The sequence below is a fragment of the Puma concolor genome, chromosome D4 (genome assembly GCF_028749965.1).
Source record: "Puma concolor isolate L17-30 chromosome D4, mPumCon1.1.hap2, whole genome shotgun sequence".
Classification (NCBI taxonomy): Eukaryota; Metazoa; Chordata; class Mammalia; order Carnivora; family Felidae; genus Puma; species Puma concolor.
This window is the reverse complement of record NC_141679.1, coordinates 8,020,463-8,041,452: the sequence shown is the minus strand read 5'-3', so window position 1 is coordinate 8,041,452 and position 20,990 is coordinate 8,020,463.

The following is a 20,990-nucleotide window of genomic DNA, read 5'->3' as shown; positions in this document are numbered from 1 at the left end:
GTCACAGAAAACACCCAGCAGTGTCTAGCATTTATCACCTGTCAGGAGGCTTAATAAGAAAAGATACCCAACCCCCAAATACTTCACATTCCTTGACACATGCAGTAAAGTGCCAGTGCAGTCACTATTTGTTGAGTATCTAAAATGGGCCAGACATCGTTCTTGTCTATAAAGTGCTCAGAGTCAGTATCTGTGAATTTAAAACATTGTGGCCTTGGGAACATGGACTGTTTTTGCTCTCAGCTCGGGCTGATTGGCAGAGACATCATTTAACGCATTTGTATCTGCACCACTTGAAAAACATGAAGCCTGGATTATGTATGGATGAATACTTTATAAATCACTCTTAAGGGTGAATTTCCTTTTCAGTATTGTCTTAGGTTATTTCCTCCTATTGGTATCTGCCGCATATTGAAAAACTAAGAAATAAACATAAATGCTTATAAAAGGAAAAGGTGAATGTGGAAAGATAAAATACTGATACGGGATAGGTTTACTTCTGAAAAATTGTAGGTATGAGAGTGTTGAAAATTAACATATTGGTCTGTGACAGCTTACCCCTGAATTTGTGGTGAATCTTTGTGTGAAGCAGAAACCACTCCTGTTTTAAACTTTTCACTTGATTATAATATCTAATTTTCTTCAATTAAGAGATGCCTAGAGTCTTAATTCTCATATGTGAAATGAATAGTTTCATCTCAACCTGTATTTATTGAGTACTGATGATATGCAGGCCACTGGGGAATTAGACTACTAGATTACTAATTGTCTTTACAAGTTCTAAAATTCTGAGTATATATGACTTATCAGTACTAATAGAGAATGGTAAAGGGCAAGGTAATTCAAAACTGTAAATAATTAAAATTGCCACTGTTCCCTGGAGAACTCCCAAATCTACCCATCCCCACCCAAAATATATTTTGGTTTTTTTTTTTTTTTAATTTTTTTTTTCAACGTTTATTTATTTTAGGGACAGAGAGAGACAGAGCATGAACGGGGGAGGGGCAGAGAGAGAGGGAGACACAGAATCGGAAACAGGCTCCAGGCTCCGAGCCATCAGCCCAGAGCCTGACGCGGGGCTCGAACTCCCGGACCGCGAGATCGTGACCTGGCTGAAGTCGGACGCTTAACCGACTGCGCCACCCAGGCGCCCCATATATTTTGGTTTTAAAAACATTGCGGGGTGCCTGGGTGGCTCAGTCGGTTAAGTATCTGGCTCTTTATTTCGGCCCAGGGCATGATGTCACAGTTTGTAAGATCAAGCCCCATGTCAGGCTCTGCATTGACACATGGAGCCTGCTTGGGATTCTCTCTCCCTCTAGGTCCCTCCCAGGCTCATGCTCATGCTCTCTCTCTCTCTCTCTTTCAAAAAATAAGTAAACATCAAAAAAAAAAAAAAATGTTGCAGTATTTTCTCTTCTGGTAGATTGGCCTTTCTAATTGTGTTTTCAGTAATACAAGCCAGGTGTTTACTCAGCAGTTTTGAGGTATGTCCATCCTTATATATAACCAGGAATGAAATTTTTACCCCGGCACGGAAAGATGGTAATAGAATCCTAAGTGGACTAACTTTTCTCGAGACCAAAATACACACATGAAGCTCTTTCCTTCAATTAATGCAGAATGTCAAATATAATAATTGCAACATTAAAAACAAATACCTGGAAACAGCCCAAATGTCTGTCAGTAAGAGGATGGAAAACAAATTGTGATACATTCACACAATGGAATACTATTGAGCAGTTCAAAGGAACTGACTCGTGAGACATAAAACAACATGGACGAATCTCAAAAACAACGTTCAGCAAAAGAAGTCAGGCACTAAGAGGACATACCACATGAATCCACTTGTGAAAAGTCCAACAACAGAGAAAACTAACCTGTATTTAGTGTTTCTCAGTGATGGCAGGGGTGATGAGATGGGATTTACCAGGAGAGCACGTAAGATAACTATCTAAAGTGATGGAAATATTCTGCGCTGTCCAACTTGGTAACCACAAGCCTCGTATGGCTATTAAAATCTTATTGTAGATCAATTAAAAATTTAAATTCAGTTCTGCAGCCACACTGGCAACATTGTAGGTACTCGGTAGCCACAGATGGCTAGTGGCCACCAAATTGGCTCACACAATTACAGACCATTTCTGTTGCAGAACTTCTACTGGAGAGTGCCGTTCCAGATTTTGTTTTAGGTGCTATTTATATGTGTGGTTGCCATTGTCAAAATTGTATACAGTAACACTGCATATGCATTATATGTTGATAATAGCTGCCCCCAAGCCCCAGACATCACCATTAGACCTATTTATTACCGTATCACCTACCCATTTGAATCCACCTTTGACATTTCACTCAACACGGCAGAGAAAACGAGAAGTAATAGTAAAATTATCCTCGGCAAATTTTCAAAAATGTGTTCAACGTGACCATACGGTAGACAATGTTGATTTGCCGCTCGAAGAAATGAGTTCTGCCACATTACAATCCTGAAAGCAACTAGAAGCCAAAGGAATTGCTTTTGAGGGCGTAAGTGAATGAATGCTAGATGAATAAAGAGATTTTTTTTTTTTCCTATTTCCCTACTGGGATGGAAATGTCCTAAACATGTTGAATGTCGTATAATCTTATTCTGAGGTAACGTTGGGAGTATTTGAGAGATATGCTGATTCTATGACCAGATTGAGGAAGCCATGTAAACTCTTTAAGTAACAGTTAAGACTCAATGCTTTTAGAGGTGGAAGAAAAGGTTCATAAATCAAGGACTGAATGATCCCAATTCTAAGCTTCTATTTTTTGTGCATTTTCATGACACACTAGGTGAATCAGTTTAAAATACTAAAAATATACGATCTTGTAATACTTTGTGAATTTAGGAAAAATTTTGGTGGAGTAAATACTTAACTATAAATAAAGTTAATAGGCATTTCCACCAGCATTTCTTAACTTTATGAACCGCTGGCATATTTTTACAAGATAATGAATGTGAACTGTATTGGAGATTATTCTTGTAACTTAATGAGCAACTAATGTCAATAATGCATGCTGGAAAGTATTCTATTTTTACTCAGCTATTATCAAAAGTTCTTTATAAAGAATGTGATTTGATTTAATCCAGTCTTTAGCTGGGAAAGAAATGCTTTTTAAGTTGGTTCTGTTTCTCCCTTTATTTTTTCCCCCCTTTAATGTACTGTACAGTCTGGAAAAAAAACATCTCCCAAGTTCCTGTAGGGCCATTATTCCTATTTTAAGTATACTAAAAGTATCTTCCCACTGGAACACGTCAAATATCTCACCTTCCCCCAACCGACATCACAATACATTATAAAGCCTACATTTAAATAGTTTTTTAAATACTTATGTCAACAGTTAAAGCATATGACTGAATTTTTTTCACCCTTTTAAATATTTTTTTACCAACTTAACTCATCCACTACTAAAGAAAAAATAAATCACAGATTCAAATTACATGAATTTGTCTCTCAGTGATGTTTTGTTTTCAAAAAGAGAATTTATGTGCATGGAATGTTTTTCCCAAAAAAAAAATTTTTTTTTGCTCATAAACATTTTTTTAAGTTTATGTATTTATTTTAAGAGAGAGAGCACGAACAGGGGAGGGGCAGACAGAGAGAGATAGACAGAATCCAAGCAGGCTCCACACCGTCAGCACAGAGCCCAATACAGGACTCAAAATCACAAACCGTGAGATCATGACCTGAGCTGAAATCAAGGGTCTGGACTCAACCAACTGAGCCAGCCAGGTGCCCCTGCTAACAAACATTTTTATTTTGAGGGACAGGGAACACAAAAATATACATTGTACAGTGGAATGTTTAAAACACTTCTCTCCAAGCACTATTTGAAATGTCATCTAGAATTTTCTCCCATGAAAGAGATTAAAGGTGGGGCGCCTGGGTGGCTCAGTGGGTTGGGCACCGGACTTCGGCTCAGGTCATGATCTCACAGTTCATGGGTTCAAGCCCCTCATCGGGCTCTGTGCTGACAGCTCAGAGCCTGGAGCCCACTTTGGATTCTGTGTCTCCCTCTCTCTCTCTGCCTCTCCCCAGCTTGCTCTCTGTCCCTCAAAAATAAATAAACGTTTAAAAAAATGTTTTTTAACAGATTAAAGTCATTTTTAAGATTCATAGATCTGGCTTAATGTGTAAAAGTTCTTATTAAAATGTGGTTTTGCAGACCTCCAGTCACATCATATCAAACATATTAAAATGCACTCATATATCACATAAAGTATAGATAACTAAGAATTGGGTTACAAATGACACATGGTAAGTTTGTAGACATCTAATTATTTGTTCATCCTGATGTATAGCTTTCTTTTCATATTTTGAAGTCAACTTTTTTTTTAGGATCACCAACATTTTCAGAGAAGCTTGAAAAATGTGTAAGTCCTGAACATAGTGCTTGATGAATAAAATGGCCCTGAAATATATAGCAGGAAAACTAAATTTAAAACAATTTGCCTCTTAATTTGTTTTTTGTTCTTCCTATGGGGGGGGGTGGTGGAGGGAGTGTTAATTAACCAAAAAATATGGAAATCCAATGAGATAACAAAATGTCAGTGAACTTTGAATACTAGTTTCATAAAGGTGAGAAAAAACTAATATACTCAAGAAATAGATTGTTTTCTAAGATGACTTAAGTGCATTTGAACTCAGTACCCTAATTTGACACAACAATCTTTACTTCATTATCAAATTACACAACTGGATTTACATTACCAGGACACCCTATTTGTAGCTTCTAATGTGTGACACCATAATTACAGACTTCTTGTTAAATGTGATATCATGCTTCACCTAGAAGAAGTAACCTTAAAGAAAGAACACTAATTTGGGTGAAGATTGATGAAAGAGAAGAAACATGAATGTGAATAATTTAAAGTGATATATAAAAAGTCTGACAAGGGGTTTTTCATAGGATTACATATGCCTATTTTTGAAAGTGAATAATTTTTTTAAGATTAAATTCTTCCTGAAATCACATCAAAAAGATAAAAAAGTAAAATCGCATAAAATAACCATGTCATTTTCTTTCAAGTCAGTGCTGATTCAGTGACCCAACAATGTAACACAAAGCACTGTGTTTCTGGAAGCACCAGAAAATACATCAGCTTCTAAGGAACCAGCTACAGAGATAGGAGAACTGAATGACACATAAATAAGAAGGTCTAAAATGGAGTTTTATCTGAGTGGGCATTCTTACTTCCTTGGTAAACTAGGGAGGTGTCCAATATAAATAAGAGTGATTCTTAGAAGAATGTTTTTAAGTTAACTTTGTTGTATAATCATAACATTACAACTTGTTAGCACTTCTTGGAAAGAAAGAAAGGAGAAAGAAAGAAAGAAAGAAAGAAAGAAAGAAAGAAAGAAAGAAAGAAAGAAAGAAAGAAAGAAAGAAAGAAAGAAAGAAAGAAAGGGAAAGAAAAAGAAAGAAAGAAAGGAAAGAAAGAAAAGAACGAAAAAGAAAAAGTGCTACATTTGGCAATCATCTTTGAGAAAGAAATATCCCAAAAGTTTATCATAGACTTCAAAAGATATAATGCCTACCTGTCAGAAACAGGTAAGGTAGTCTGGGGGTTATAACATGTTTGGAAAAGAAGTTGACACAAACTTAAATATCTGCAAACATCCTTAATCTGATGCCAACAATAATGAAGCAATACAAAGGTAAGAGAAGGAAACAAATGTAACCAGAAAATATCGTCAACTGAGATGGTTAGTATGGTCTTTTTTTTTTTTTTTCAAGTATTGTGGTTTGTGGGTTGATTTGCTCTGCTTTTTTTTTGTTTGTTTGTTTGTCTGTTGTTGTTTTTTTCATTTGTGGAGAATGAACCAACAAGAAACTATGAACCAACAAGAAACTTAACTACAGTTAAGACTTGGATTAGCACTCTAGCACGAGTGAGAGACACATTCTGAAAACCAGTAGGAAGGAAATACTGACAATATGTGAAAGTTACTGAGCATGAAAAACACTCAGTTCCCAGATATTTATTGAGGACATCCTACATATGCCATAGGAGTTATTGAGGGGAGGGGAAAGAAAGCAGGTAGGGAGCAAGAAGAAAGTAAGATACAAAAGAACTTAAAGGTGGAAGTTCCTCCCTGTACCAGCTATCTTTTATTTGTTCCTCCAGATTCACTATTCTCCACCTTCCTTTCTAGAAGGCTGACCGTCATGGGCCACCCTGTTGGAGTCCCATGCTTTCTGGTTTCCATCAGTGGGTAACACTGGCAGATTGCAGTTAGGGAGGAGAGTGAGATCTGGGTTTCCCCCTTACCACGTTGATTCAAAATAGCTGTATCCCTTGACTAAAGATTCTGATAAAGCCTCCTTCCCCATGTGCCTTTGGGTTTAGGGGTGGTTACAGTAACAGCCCCACTGCTCCCTAGGTTGATGCCCCATCCTGTCTGGCTCCCTTACACCCACCAGCTCCTTTGTCCTTTAAGTCTCCTCAAATTGTCCTCTTTCTCATGTGTGCTCTCTTTCTCTCTCTCTTTTTACGACTATTTATTTATTTAGAGAGGACAGAGAGAGCATGTCCAAGTGGGAAAGAAGGAGAGACAGAATCCCAAGCAGGCCCTGCACTGTCAGTCCAGAGCCCCACGCGGGGTTCGAACTCACGAACCATGAGATCATGACCTGGGCCAAAGTCGGACACCTAACCGACTGAGCCATCCAGGCGCCCCTGTCTAATCCTGTCTTATAAGGACACCAGTCATACTAGATTAGGGCTCAGCCTAACCAACTCATTTTCACTACAGAGCCTGTCCCCAAATACAGTTGCATTCTGAGGTAGTGGGAGTCGGGGCTTCAATATATGAATTGTGGGGTGGGGGCAGACAATTCGGCACATAAAAGACTAGTTGAAAGAGAAAGGCATGGAATAAATTAGAAAATAATCTGAAGGTTAGGAGGACAAAATACATATAAGACAAGGGTAGTATTACACTTTGAGCAGAACCTTAGAAAGGGGAAAAGAGGGGGACGAGCACAGTTTTAGGAATAAATGCTTCTGTAGGTGCTATTAAGCTCCTCCATAAGGAAACAGAGATTAAACTTCCCGAAACAACACATCTGTGGAGTCTAGGATTTCAACCAGACTAAGAATCGGGTCACTGTGTTGAGCCGCCTTCCCCTAGACTGATCTTACACCCAACAGTCCCCCTTATGGGGAATACGGTTACTTTTGAAAGTTACAGCCTAAAGGAGAGATTCGTAGTTGATTTTGCAACAGCGCTACACCGTCTACCCAAGGAGGGAAAGCAAAGGAAAGGAAAAACTTCGGCGAAGCCTTCTGCACATCCATCCTCTCATTCTGCTGCTTCTTTTAGCCTCAAATGGGCACAGTTTTGTTTACCCACAGTGTGTCTCTTTCTAAACTTAATTTCTGAGACCTTTACTTTGGAGCCCCTTGTGAAGCTCCAAAAAATGTAACATGCCTCTTCTTTGTACTTCTCCGCCTCTGATCAGCCCCAGAGGGCAAGAAGGTGTTTTAGATCTGAGCCACAAAGGAGCCTCCCTTGGCCGTATTCTGCCAGAACCCTTCTCAGAAACCCAGCTGGGATAATCTTTGGTGCCATCCAGGGGCAACTTCTGCACTTAATTGTCAGATTTCTCTTGAGAAAGACTCAGCTCTCAGTCAGGAGTCATCCTTATGGTGACAGTCCCTGTTGTGCTCCGTTTAGCAGCAGGACACCCTTTAAGAGTGTTACTGGGCTTTGTTAACCCCTCTCTTAGAGAAACCGGAGAAAAAAGGATTTTAAGGGCATCTTGATTTTTTTTTTTTTTTTTTTTTTTTTTAATGTTTGGAAAGAGGGAAAAAACTGGACCAGTGGAGACTGTTCCAGTCCCTTCCCATCTGGCCACACAAAAGGCTTCAGAAAGGCCACTGGATCTACTCGGAGGATATTAAGTCGCTATAATTCCATAAAGAAATAATGCAATAAATAAGGGACCCATTTACCCACTTGCCGTAAGAAGTTCTGAAGGCAGAACACAGAAGGCAAAGGACTTGTGATGTCTCTCACACAATTTGCTCTCAGGCTACAGATAGCACAGACCCTTACAAATGGCTTTATTAAGATGGGATTGTGAAATGAACGTATCCCTGTACGACTGCGGTTGTTAATTTCTACTCCTTCCAACCAATTTTTCCAGCTAACAGAGGCATTTGTAAAGTACATTCACACTCAGCATTATGCCGTCCTGGGGTACAAATAAATGCATATTCCTTTTTTTTTTTTTTTAAACAGCTTTATCGAGGTGTAATTCACATAGAGTAAAAGCCAACCATATTAAGTGTACAATTAGATACACTCTAGCAAGGTATGCAGTCATGTGGCCATGACCGTAATCAAGCTATGCAACATTGCTCTTACCATTAAAGTTTCCTTGGGGTTCTTTGTAGTCCATCATCTCTCACCCCCCTACACCTCACCCCTATCTGTGGCCCCAGGAAAACTTTGATCTGCTGTCATTATATTTTCCCTTTACTGGAATATTGTATAAATGGAAACATACAACATTGAAAGTTTTGGAGTTTTTTTTTTTTTTTCTTTTTTGGTCTGGCTTCTTTTACTTGTCAGGATATTTTTAAGATTTATCGGGGCGCCTGGGTGGCGCAGTCGGTTAAGCGTCCGACTTCAGCCAGGTCACGATCTCGCGGTCCGTGAGTTCGAGCCCCGCGTCCGGCTCTGGGCTGATGGCTCAGAGCCTGGATCCTGTTTCCGATTCTGTGTCTCCCTCTCTCTCTGCCCCTCGCCCGTTCATGCTCTGTCTCTCTCTGTCCCAAAAATAAATAAACGTTGGAAAAAAAAAAGATTTATCCATATGTTGTGTTTATCAGTAATTCCTTTTACTGCTGAGTAGCGTTCCATTGTATGGAATATAACAATTTGTTTTCTGACTTTTGTTATTATAAATAACGCCGCTATGATTGTTTGTGTACAAGTGTTCTTGTGGACAGATGTTTTCATTGCATTTCTGTGGATACCTAGGAGTGAAATTTCTGTGTCACGGTAAGTGTATGTTTTTACTTTATGAGAAATTTCTAGAATGCTTCCTAAGTGCCTTTATCATTTTGTACGCCCAGCAGAAATGTGTGAGGGGGCTAGAGTTACTCCACAGCCTGGCCAACCCTTTGGACAAGGGTTAATATGCCTTTTCAATTTTAGTTCTTCTAATGCAAATGTAATAATCTCATTGGGGTTTTAATTTGTGTTCCCCTAATGGCTAGCAATGGCGATCATTTTTTCACATGCTTGCTGCCCATGTGTATATCCTCTTTGTGACACGCTTGTTTATGTTTTGTATATTGTTGACTCGCTTGTTTTCTTAGTGACAAGAGTCCTTAACACAGTTGGGATGTAAATCCCTGTTTCTAAAATACTTGCAAGAAGTGTGCCTTTTCATTTCCTTAAAGTTATCTTTCAAAGAGCAAAAGAGTTTGGGGTGCCTGGGTGGCTCGGTTGGTTAAGCATCTGACTCTTGATTTCGGCTCAGGTGGTGATCTCACAGCTCATGAGTTGGAGCCCCCGCATCGGGCTCTGCGCTGACCGTGCAGGGCCTGCTAGGGATTCTCTGTGTCCTTCTCCCTCTGCCTCTCTCTCTCTGTCTCAAAAATAAATAAAAACATTTTTTAAAAAAGAGCAAAAGAGTTTAATTTTGATAAAGTTTTATTCATCAATATTGTATTTTAAGGTTTGCGCCTTTATCTAAGAATTCTTTGCCTAACCCAAGGTCATTTGACTTTTCTCCTATTAACAATAGTTTATTGGGGTGCCTGGGTGGCTCAGTCGGTTAAGTGTCTGACTTTGGCTCAGGTCATGATCTAGTGGTCTGTGGGTTCGAGCCCCGCGTCCAGCTCTGTGCTGACAGCTTGGAGGCTGGAGCCTGCTTCAGATTCTGTGTCTCCCTCTCTCTCTGCCCTTCCCATGATCATGCTCTGTCTCTCTCTCTCTCTCTTGCTCTCTCAAAAATAAACATTAAAAAAAAATTTTTTAAACAATAGTTTATTATTCTAGCTCTTAAAGTTAGGTCTATGAGACATTTTGGATTAATTTTTGTGTAGGATGTGGCGTAAGGGTTAAGGTTCACAATACCCAACTGTTCCTGTACCATTTGTGAAAAAGACTATCCTTCTCCACTGACTTGCCTTTCTACCTTTACTGAAATCAGTGGCCCAGACATGTGTGGGTCTATCTTGGGATTCTGTTCTGTTCCACTGGTATGTTTGTCTGCCTTTGCCCCCATACCACATTATCTCGATGACTGTAACTTTATAATAAATTTTGAAATCTGGTCCTATTAACCCTCCACTTAGGCCCTTTCTCAAAGTTGGTTGGGACATTCTAGGTCCTTTGCATTTCCGTGTGAATTTTAGAGTCAACCTGTCAATTTCTACAAAAAGACTTGCTGGGATTCATGTTGGTATTGCATTGAGTCTGTAGATCAATCCAGTGAGAAGTGACATCTTAATAGCAGAGAGTCTTCTGACCCACGGAAAAGACATATCTTTACTATTATTTAGGTATTCTTTCATTTCTCTTGGTAATGGGTTTTTTTTTTTCATTTTTTATATACAGGTCTTACACATCTTTGACATACTTATCCCTAAGTATATCATAATTTTTGATGCTATTGTAAATGATATTGTTTCTAATTCCTTTTATTTGTTGCTGGTGTAGAGAAATGTAATTGATTGTTTATATTGATCTTGCATCCTGATACGTCGTAAAAGTATCATTTAGTTATGGGTGTCGCTTCCATCACATAGTCTATGTAGAGAATCACGTTGGCTGTGAATCAAGACCATTTTATTTCTACCTTCGCAAACAGTAAGACTTCCTCTCCTAATTCTCCCTCCCCACTAAGGTCTCAGAGATGAACACTGTTAGCAATTTCTGGTTCTAATTCCTCTGGTAGTTCAAATTGAAATAGCGTCTATTGATACTTGACAATGAAAGATGCAAAATTTACCCTATTTTCCCCTTCCTGCATCCTGCTTTTCTCCCTGACTCCAATTTTTCAAATTACATTATACTTTTACATTGTCTAGATGTATAACAATTTTTCTTTCCATTTCTGATCATATAGTGGGGTAGGTAAGCTGAATAAACGCCCTTCAGTGAACGCCTAAGAACTCTGGGTGAAGTATTTTAAAACAGCTTATTAAATGCATTGCTGAGCTGGCAAGAAAGTAGGGGAAATTCTTAGACTTAGGAAAGAACAAAAGCCCCAATCAAAAAAAGTAAAACCAGTGTTGAAAAGAGAAATATACCATTCCTTAGTAAGCTAGAATTTCAATTTAATGGTCACTTGGAGACTGGAGACAAAGCCTTGGACCTCATGAGATGAGAATTATAATCTGAAATCCTTCCACAAAGCCAAGACCTCAAGGCTACACCCTCAATGAAAATGTGAATTAGGTAAAAGAAAACAGTCATACAAGAGAGAGGACAAAGAAGACAGAGAGGGCACGGGGGCCTTGGACAAAAGAGATCCCCATATACAATCTTTTGCAGAGTCAATTAAAACCTCCTTCATTTTTATTTATGTAATCATTATTTTCGGTGATTTTTTGATGAGTGTGGCTTCATTTTAATATTTTCTGTACTTTTCAGTTCGTCTTAGTCTCTGAATCCTTTTTCCCTGTGGTTATTGGATAGTGATGAATTTATGAACAGAAGAAGGAAGGAAGGGTAGTTTACCTTACTCTCAGCCCCGACCTTCAGTTTATCCACAGACAGCCAACATACAGTAAATACCACTGGCTGTCTTGGGCTTAAAGCAGATGAAAATGAATTTGAATTTAGTTGTTAAAATGTTTTTGTGCTTGCTAACGTGATCAGTATGCCACTCTTTGATTTTTGTTTCTCTTTGCTAGATGCTAATCTGAAATTTTAAGACGCAGAAAAATATCGGAAAGCTTTGTGTTTCCTTAAAAAAAAAATTGAAATCTCACTTCTTATATTTGTGTTTGTATGAAAAAAGTATCACTTTGACAAATACATCAGCAATAGTGAGTACGTGTCAAAAACTAGGAAGTAAAGTTATAGAAATTAAAATACAATACGAAAAGTTAGAAGTACAGTTTTTTTAAAAACCCACCAAATGCAATCCTTTGCTCCTCTGAAATATTATTCCTTATTGGTTCACAGTTTGGAATCCTTGTACGCTCCTAACTCCCCACAAATTGATTTTTCGTTCCATAAATTTCTTCCACAGACTATAGAAAAGTTTCTTGATTTCTTTTCTTTTTTTAATTTGTTTGTATTTATTTTGAGAGAGAGAGGGAGGGAGGGACAGAGTGTGCAAGTGGGGGAGGGGCAGAGAGAGAGAATCCCAAACAGGCTATCAGCACACTGCCCAACTCGGGGCTTGAACTCACAAACCCTGAGATCATGATGGGACCTGAAATCAAGAATCGGATGCTTAACTGACTGTGCCAGCCAGACACCCCAAAAGGTTCTCAATTTCTAATTTCTGTTTGGGCTATAGTTTTACTCCTTCACGAATTTGGAATTTTGTGAATTCTAAGTGGGATTTTTTTTTTAAAATTTTTTTTAACTTTTATTCATTTTTGAGAGACAGAGAGACAGAACATGAGCAGGGGACAGGCAGAGAGAGGGAGACACAGAATCCAAAGCAGGCTCCAGGCTCTGAGCTGTCAGCCCAGAGCCCGACGCGGGGCTCGAACCCACCAACTGCAAGATCATGACCTGAGCTGAAGTTGGACGCTCAACCTACTGAGCCACCCAGGCGCCCCTCAAACGGGATTTTAATTTTTTTTTTAACATTTATTTATTTTTGAGACAGAGAGAGACAGAGCATGAACGGGGGAGGGGCAGAGAGAGAGGGAGACACAGAATCGGAAACAGGCTCCAGGCTCTGAGCCATCAGCCCAGAGCCTCAAACGGGATTTTAAATGAACTTGGAGGCTATATAATTAGGCACTTTTTCTCCCTTCTCCAGTTCTGAAGGCTGCAGATGGTTACTTTTAAAGGAAGAAGAGGCATTTCCCTCTTCATCCAAATACACCTTCCTTCTCATATTAATGTGTTACTAGTGTTAGACCATCCTACATTTAGCTTTTCACCAATGGCCTCCAAAATGATTTAAAATACATTGCACTTCCTATTAAGAAAGGTGCATATTATCTGGTCAACTTCCTCCTGGCGATCTAGCATCACAAGAATTTACTCAATTTATTTTCAATTTGGGTTTTAGAACTAGCTTTATTTCAGTGTTATTTTGAGGAAATCACATCATCTCTCTGGGCTTCAGTGTTTGATCTCTAATGATCTATAAAAGGATTAGCGATGTTTAAAGTTTAAGGAATACCTCACTTTAAAGTTGATCGCCCTAAAAAGTGTGAGCAATGCAATAGTTTCACTGCAACTTTATAATTTAAAATGGTTACACGGTTTTTGGTGAAACAACCTGAAACAGTATCACGGTTTTGAGCTCCTTCTTGAATAGATACATACATATTTAAAAAAATTTTTTTAATGTTTATTTATTTTTGAGACAGAGAGAGAGACAGAACAAGAGCAGGGAAGGGGCAGAGAGAGAGAGAGAGAGAGAGAGAGAGAGAGGATGCAAAGCAGGCTCCAGGCTCTGAGCTGTCAGCACAGAGCCCAATGCGGGCTCGAACCCACAAACCTTGAGATCATGACCGAAGTCAAAGTCGGACGCTTAACTGACTGAGCCACCCAGGTGCCCTGACACATACATATTTCAGTGCAGTTTAGTTTTTGAATTTGTATAATTCCCACAGATGTTTAAAATGCTACATTCTACTTTCTATTAGTAAAACTCAATACAGGAATATTGCAATTGACATACTAGAATTTGAATTTTTACTAACTCTGAACCTTGTATAAAATATTTAACATAGTAAAATGTTGATGAAACAGCTATTCATGAAAGCAAATTTTATCCCTATTAATAGGCTTTTATGGATCTAATTAATGTAATTGTGTTTCACTATGGCAAACACCATGTGTTTGCATGGTCCATATATTTTTCTGTAAAGTTAAATGTGGCAAACTACCTTCTAAAAGCTGTGGGAAAGTTTTTGAAATACCATTGAAATTTTTCAACCATTTAGAAAAATAATTTAGACTTAGGAAATATTTTGGACTCTTTGTGCTATGTAAATCCAAAGTATTGTTTAGATATTCTTAACATATGTTCACTTTAACCACACTTGTCGCTATGTTTCTTTTATGTTTGATCTCTCAACATGTATACTGTTATTAATGTGAGATATAAATCTGTATATATATATATATATATATATATATATATATATATATATCCATCCATCCCTTAATAGTAGTTACAAATAATGATTTAAAAAAATCAATGCAGCATATAAATTTGCAATTTTTTAAAAATATGGTTTAAAAATTTCTTTAATGTTTATTTATTTTAGAGAGAGACAGAGTGCAAGTGGGGGTGGGGCAGAGAGAGAGGGAGACACAGAATCCGAAGTAGACTCCAGGCTCTGAGCCATCAGCAGAGCCTGATGTGGGACTCGAACTCACAAACCGTGAGATCATGACCTGAGCTGAAATTAAGAGTCAGACGTTTAACCCACTGAGCCATCGGGGTCCCCCTGCAATGTTTTATGCCCATGTTCAGGAGGAACATGATTTTACCTGAGGTGAAATTAAATAATGCAGTAGTGAGAGGAGATGTTTTCCAGTGGAATTTTCCTGTGTTATCCTGGATAATAATGACAACTAACATCTATTGAAGATTCTCCCTGTGCCAGTCAGTGAAATGTATATTCACTCATCCTTCCAAAAACCCTAAGAAATAAGTACTATTGTAATTCCCACTTTTGGATATTGAGAAAATGAGGCCCGGAGAGCTTAAATAATTGTTCCTAGGTCACAATTTTTGCAGCATTGTAGAGTCAGGATACATACACCTAGCTGAGGGCCTACAATTCACTCTGGTGCCCCTCCAAGGTATGGACAGTTATATAGGTTGACTAAACACAAATCCTTTTTTTTTCCCCCAAATAAATGAGTAGGCCAGCTTGAATTAATGATGAATGCAGACCTTTCAAAAATGCTTTAAAAGATATGCCTATTGGGACGCCTGGGTGGCTCAGTCGGTTAAGCGTCCGACTTCAGCTCAGGGCATGATCTCATGGTTCCTGGTTCGAGCCCTGCGTCGGGCTCAGTGCTGACAGCTCAGAGCCTGAAGCTGCTTTGGATTCTGTGTCTCCTTCTCTTGCTGCCCCTCCCCTGCTCACCGTCTGTCTCTGCCCGCCCCCCTCCAAAATAAACATTAAAAAATCTTTTTTAAAGATATGCCTATAAAGATAGCAAAAGGTAAAGTATGTGATTGCTGAACCTTTTGGTCTGATTCATTCATTAATCTAATGAAAATCAGGTACTCTAGGATCCTATAATGCCTCCAAAATCGCCAGACACTGATTTTTAGAACAGAAGAACTTCTCGTTTATGATAGAAGATATATACCTAGTCTGAAAACAAGAATCATCGTCTTCCTCCCTTTCCACGTGCTCATTTAAAAATCTGCATGTTCAGGAAGGCCCAGACTTCTCTGCTGATGGGCATCTCTACCTAGAGTCCCACAAACACCTTCAACTCAGGATATCTATCCGACACTTGACCTTACCATTTTTATCCTAAAATTTAATTTTTTTATCCTTTTCCTGATGAATGGCATCACCTCCATTCTAGTTGCCTGAGCTAGAAATCTGGTGGTCATGTTAGACTCCTACCACTAACCTCCTGTAGCCAGTGAGTCACCAAGTCCAAAACACTGTCTCTTTCATCATTTATCTCTTTCACGCTCACTGTTTTTCCTCCTTCCCCGCTGCCACTGTTTTAGAACAGTCCCGTCTCCCCGGGATTAGCTGAGCAGACATTCCCAATGGTTTTTCTTTTATCTGATCTAGAAACTGCTACTAGCATAAGCTTAAAATAGAAATCTGGGGGCGCCTGGGTGGCGCAGTCGGTTAAGCGTCCGACTTCAACCAGGTCACGATCTCACGGTCCGTGAGTTCGAGCCCCGCGTCGGGCTCTGGGCTGATGGCTCAGAGCCTGGAGCCTGTTTCCGATTCTGTGTCTCCCTCTCTCTCTGCCCCTCCCCCGTTCATGCTCTGTCTCTCTCTGTCCCAAAAATAAATAAACGTTGAAAAAAAAAATAGAAATCTGATGATGTCTTTCCTCTATGTAAACTCCTTCAGTGGTTCTTCACAGTTTTTTTTTTTTAACTTTTTTAAATGTTTATTTATTTTTGAGAGAGAGAGAGAGAGACGGAGAGAGAGAGCAGGGAAGGGGCAGAGAGAGAGGGAGACACAGAATCCAAAGCAGGCTCCAGGCTCCGAGCTGTCAGCACAGAGCCCGACATGGGGCTCGAACTCACGAACCGTGAGATCATGACCTGAGCTGAAGTCAGACGCTTAACCGACTGAGCCACCCCGGTTCTTCGTAGTTTTGAGGGTATTGTTCAGATTCCTAGCTGAACACACAACATTTACTACCATTTGGCCTAAGCCTATCTTTCTAGACAATTGGCCGGTCGTCCTCCCTGTCTGGTGGCGCAGGATGCCTCTCAGGCTAAGCTAGCGCGTACCCAGGAGGGTGACTGGAACGGTAAGGTATATCTCAGTTGTGGCTGCCGTTCATAGAGCCAGTGGGCAAATACCAAGAGCTGTGTCTTCTGGAGTGCATGGTGAGGTCTGCGATAACAGCCCAAACCTGAGAGCCAGGCTGAGAGCAGAGAACGAACCCTGGAGCCAAACCGAATTCAAAAACTGAGTAAATCAAGGATGCAGGAGGGTTGGAAGGAAGGTCCGTCTCAAGGAATTCCTGAGGCGAATCACAAATGTTTGTAGCCAACTTTTTGTGTTATTTCCATGCCAACTGCAAGGACATGCTGGGCTTCATGAAAATGGATTAAAGCAGAGGAGGTTGAAGCCGCATGTGTTTATCTAGGGATGCTACTCTGTTTCACGTGTCTGTGGCTAACCCAGGTCATTGCTTTTCCCCGAAAGTCTTCCTTCCATTTCCCTCTTCCCTAACTCCGACTCACCCCACACAAGCCTGTCAAGCATCACCTCGTCTGTCAGTAGTTAACAGCCAACATAAATTGAGCATTTCCAATCTTAGTGGCACTCCATCAAATGCTTTCGTACATCATCTCACTTAAACCTCATTAAGAAAGGTGCCTCTGTTTTCTTCACTTTGCAGATTAAGAAACTGATGTTTTGAAGGGCACCAGGGTGGCTCAATCGGTCAAGCATCTGACTCTTGGTTTCAGCTCAGGTCACGATCTCACGGTTCATGAGATTGAGCCCCACGTTGGGCTCTGAGCTGACAACACAGAGCCTGTTTGGGATTCTCTCTCTCTCTCTCTCTCACTCTCTCTCTGCCCCTCCCCTGCTCTCTCTCTCTCAAAATAAATAAACTTTAAAAAGTTAAAAAAAAAACAAACCAGATGTTTTGAGAGATGACTCAGCGTGCACAAGGTCACACGACAATTACATTATAGGGTACGGAATTAAACCCGGACATTCTGGCCCTCAGGTTTGAGCCTGTTAACCACTGCTGGCCCTTACCAATTCCCCAGGGTGATAGGAGATGCCTCCCCATGTGCATGTGTGTTTACACTCTTGTGACCCCAACCCTCTCTAATATAATCTTTTATTCATCCGTCTCTCCCAGTGGTTGAAAAACTCCTAAAAATCAGGGGTCAAATACCTATGACAAAAGTAGAATTTCAATAAGCATCAGTTTAATTAATTAATCATTACTGTCCATCAAGTCGCTAGGGTGCATAATTAAGGACTTTGGGTATTGAACCAAAAACATTCATGTCAACTAAATCTGGACTGTTGTATTATTCTTCTGTCCTTTGAGGATATTTCTTTAATAAAATCTGGGCTCAGTCCACAGGAATGAGAATATTCTCTCACTTAGACTGTATTAGATATGGATAAAATACCAATTTTCTTTGCCTTCATGCTTTATGCAATCAACCGTTTGCTTCAGGTAATCATTATCATACTACAGTTTTCAAGATAATTGTTATATATACAGTAGATTTAAGTAAAATGTTTTTCCTAACTCATTTTGTATCCAGCTTGGCCTTCATGAACTAGACTGTTTTTTCCTTTTTCTAAAAGGGTGGCTTAGTCGGTTAAGCATCTGACTTTGGCTCAGATCATGATCTTGCTATTTGTTTGTGAGTTCGAGCCCCGCGTCGGGCTCTGTGCCGACAGCTCGGAGCCTGGAGCCTGCTTCGGATTCTGTGTCTCCCTCTCTCTCTCTGCCCCTCCCACACTAGTGCTCTGTCTCTCTCTGTCTTTCAAAAATAAGTAAGTGTTAAAAAAATTTTTTTAAGATGTTTTCAACCAATTGTTTCAAATTGTAAATTTTCGGATTTTATTTCAGTCCACCAATAAGTGCCTCCCAGGCTTTTAAGGGAAAAATGGAGGCGGGGGCAAACCTGAAAATATACTACCAGGAAGGATATGCATTGTCCAGGCCCAACCAGGCTTGAGGAAATTGGCCATTAGTCTTGTTCAGGTAGGTGCCTCGAGCCCCACAGGAATGAAGCGAGCAGCAGATCTACAAGCAAGGAAAGCAGCTTGTAAGCTCTTCCACACCCTGCCTGCCCTTGCGCTCGCCCCCTGAGACGCAGCCAAGTGGTGTTCCTGTGCTTACGAAGTGGTCCGAAGGAACACGAAGAAGCTTCATCTCATTTGTTTCCAGATTTAATCCTGCTTCCATCAGTCCATCTTTTCTTTTTTCCTTTTTAAACAGGAAGTACAGACTGACAGAATAGGAATGCTCACCCAGGGGCACCCGGGTGCCTCCGTTGGTTCAACATCCAGCTCTTGGTTTCGGCTCAGGGCATGATCTCATGGTTTGTGGGTTCGAGCCCTGCATTGGGCTCTGTGCTGACAGGATAGAGTCTGATTGGGATTCTCTCTTTCCTTCTCTCTCTGCTCCTCCCTTGTTCTCTCTCTCTCTCTCTCTTTCAAAATAAATAAACTTTAAAAACTTTTAAAAAGGGGGCACCTGGATGACTCAGTTGGTTAAGCATCTGACTTTGGCTCAGGTCATGATCTCGCGGTCTGTGCTGACAGGTCTGTGCTGACATGATCTCACAGCTCCTCTGTGCTGACAGCTCGGAGCCCGGAGCCTGCTTCGGATTCTGCGTCTCCCTTTCTCTCTGGCCCTCCCCTGCTCATGCTCTGTCTCTTTCAAAAATAAATAAACATTTAAAAAAAATTTTTTAAACGAATGCTCACCCAAACAATATCACAGGGCAAAACAAAAACAAAGCAAAAAAAAAAAAAAAAAGGTTTAACATTTTTGTGAGCTAATTACAGCACTTCTATTAGAATAAAGGAGAGAAAGACATTAGGAGTTGTTCCGTCAAGGCCACGGATCTCACCAGGACACCTTGCAAGCTGGAGGAGGAGGCCCCACCTCCAAGGACGACCTCATTTCCCTTCAAGAGTAGAGGGCAGCCCTGGATCCCTGCCTTCGTCCTGGTGCTTTCCATCAGAGCAACCGTCCTGTGGCTCGTCACTCCCTTTGGATCCCCCAGCACACGGGCTAAGTCTCCAAATCTTTTCCTCATCCGTCATGATCTAGCCACACACTGAGACCTTGGAAGATGTGTGCAAGACAGCTGAAGGACAAGTGGAAGGAGACTTAGTTGGGCAAGAAACGATCACCTGTTGTGTCAAACTCCTGAGATGTTATAGCTGATCTGACCCATCAGCTGGCTCTACCCTAACCTAACTAGGTCTCCCCAGAACTGGGGTGGGTCTGCAAACCTGGGGGAAGGCTGTCTTGGGTCACTGGGTTTTTGTTCAATCTTTAATAAAAACTTTTTGAATGGCTCAGTCCTGGCTCTGTTTCCTGATATTAAAGGAAGGACCACAGGTCCATTTGGGGCCAGACTATTAAGGAAGAGCTGCTCATGTCTCAGACTAGATTTCTGGTGGTCCAGAATTAATTAGTGATACACATCAATGAAGAGACAAATCTGGGGGACAGAGCAGGACCATGTATGTGGTCCAGATCTTTGTTCCAAAGAGCAAAGTCCAGTTCCAACTCGAAATTCTAGCTTTTATGTTTTGTGTGGTTTTTTTTGGGGGGGGGGGGTTCCTTTTTTTTTAAAAAAAAAATTAATGTTTATTTATGAGAGAGAGAGAGAGAGGGAGACAGAGCGGGGAAGGGGCAGACAGAGAGGGAGACACAGAATCTGAAGCAGGCTCCAGGCTCCGAGCTGGCAGCACAGAGCCCGACGCGGGACTCGAACCCACGAGCCATGAGATCATGCCTGGAGCTGAAGTCAGAGGCTCAATGGACTGAACCACCCAGGTGCCCCAGGGGTTGTTTCCTTTAAGTTTTATTTTTATTAAGGAAGATTTTTTTTTTTTTTTACCAAGATCTTATCTGGTATACCCTTACGCATCTTTTAAAATATAAATGACTATGATTTTTTTTTTTTAATTTTTTTTTTCAACGTTTATTTATTTTTGGGACAGAGAGAGACAGAGCATGAACGGGGGAGGGGCAGAGAGAGAGGGAGACACAGAACCGGAAACAGGCTCCAGGCTCTGAGCCATCAGCCCAGAGCCCAACGCGGGGCTCGAACTCAACGGACCGCGAGATCGTGACCTGGCTGAAGTCGGACGCTTAACCGACTGCGCCACCCAGGCGCCCCGACTATGATTTTTTTTAATAAATAAATAATAATAAATAATAAATAAATAATAAATAAAATTTATTATTTTAAAAAATAAGTAAAGTTTTATTTATTTATTTTGAGAGAGACAGAGACAGTACAGTTGGGGGAAGGAAAGAGCCAGAGCCAGAGACAGAGACAGAGAATCCCTAGTAGGCTCCACGCTGCCAGCACAGAGCCCAGAGTGGGGCTCAAACCTGCAAAGTTGTAAGATC